Below are 1,798 nucleotides of genomic sequence, written 5' to 3' on the forward strand. Positions count from 1 at the left end.
TAGGATTAATCACATCTTAGATTAAGTAATTAAAGCTAGTAACTTTAACTGTGCTAGAGAGCATAATTAATCTTAATTTGTGATTGGTTGCTTAACTTGATCATAGAAAAGTAACTACTATTATTCATAGTCTAATTTGTGTTCATTATCAATTTGGTGTTTAACTTGTGCTTGATCATTGCATGGTAATTCATAAATTGATAAGTCTAGATATTTGATCATAATAGCTAGTTAACAAATTGGTAATCAATATATTTTATCCACTAGAAATCAATCATAGGAGAAGGTGAAATCGGATCTAAGAAGAAGTAGTCTTTAATTCATGAAGTTTATTTTTTTTTCTTTTCTTGCTAGTTGAATTAAGTTCTCCTGATCTTGCAAAATCAGTAAAAACCCTAGGCTATAGTGGTTATCTTTGCTACGTCGCGGTCACTTCTCAATCGATTTTTAGTTTAGTAATTTTTATTCGTTTTACGCATTTTTGTTTTGTTTTGTTTTTCTTTCAGTGATTTATGACCCAAGGATAAAAAACCTCCAATAATTCCACCACTTCAAAAACCAAAATCAACTTTCCACAAGAAGAAGGACAAGAAGGTCAACAAATCAAGTATCACTTTCTAATCCAAAAAATTTGAGCTTTTTGAGAAGACGCCAAGCAAGAAGGAAGTAGGATATGAGCCATAAATATCCACCAATGGAAGTTTAGATAAAGAGATAAAAAGTGAGGTTGAAGAGATGACAGATATCATGAGAATGACCAATACAAGAAGAGGATATGTGAGGATAATGGACCATGTCTTATGCCACCCGAGATTCCAGCTGAAAGAAGATTTGAACTGAAGAGGCACATTTTATCGATGCTTAAAGACATAACTTTTTCCAGAAAATAATATGAAGACACATTCAAGAACATAGATGGAGTAAAAGACATTGCAAACTACTTCAATGTTCCAAACATGCCACAAGAATCAGTTTTACTTAGGATGCTTCCGGTGACATTTACTTGCAAAGCTAAGGTTTGGCTGAAATCACTTGCGTCGGATCCATTACTACTTAGGCTAATCTTCGTAATGCTTCTATTGAGTAATTTAGTCCACTTTCATAGATCTCAAAGATAAAGAAAAGGATTGCTAATTTTCAACTAGAAGTCGGAGAATCGTAGTATGAAGCATGGGAAAGATACAAGGAATTTCTTAGAAATTGTCCTCAACATGATCTCAATGCTCAACAAGAAGTTTCCATTTTCTATGATGGGGTGAATGTCACAACAAGGCAACTTCTTGACTCTTAAGGACCAATGACAAAGAAAGAACCGGCCATAATTAAGGAATTGATTGAAGAATTCGCTAAGCACTGGCACAAATATCATAACCCAAGAGAAGAAGTTACTAGAGGAAAAGGCGATGGAGGGAACGAGAATGTAGCTGCGTATTTTGCAAAATTAGAGAATATGGCTTGGAGGATGAAAAAGATGGATCAATCTATCCATTCAATTCGTGTCGGGTGTGATAATTGTTACATACCACATTTGACCAAGGATTGTGATCTAGATGAGAATGGTAACCCGAACAAATAAGTTGTAGCACTCGGTTCCTGGTATGTAATTTATTTTTGTTGTATTTTGCATTTTTGGCCTGGGACTTGGCGATTTGAAGGCCCAAATCGTCGAGTAAGAATGGGATTGGATACGGGACTTAAGTGATGGACTCGTCGAGTCGGAGGCCAGACTCGACGAGTAGGCTCTGACTGGACAAAACCCTAATATAAGGGTTTGCACCCTATTTAATCATCTCTTTCA

At 35.5% G+C, this 1,798-nt stretch overlaps 1 non-coding gene across 1 annotated transcript; it reads right to left on the bottom strand.

The window, feature by feature from the left end:
- Positions 1 to 1,112: 1,112 nt before the first annotated feature.
- On the bottom strand, positions 1,113 to 1,218 carry LOC145091165 (small nucleolar RNA R71). Its single transcript, XR_013702052.1, has one exon. It is a non-coding gene; the product is annotated as a small nucleolar RNA R71 (small nucleolar RNA).
- Between the last annotated feature and the right edge of the window lie 580 nt (positions 1,219 to 1,798).

The sequence above is a fragment of the Lactuca serriola genome, chromosome 2 (genome assembly GCF_051521515.1).
Source record: "Lactuca serriola cultivar US96UC23 chromosome 2, Lser_US96UC23_V15, whole genome shotgun sequence".
In the NCBI taxonomy this organism is placed as follows: Eukaryota; Viridiplantae; Streptophyta; class Magnoliopsida; order Asterales; family Asteraceae; genus Lactuca; species Lactuca serriola.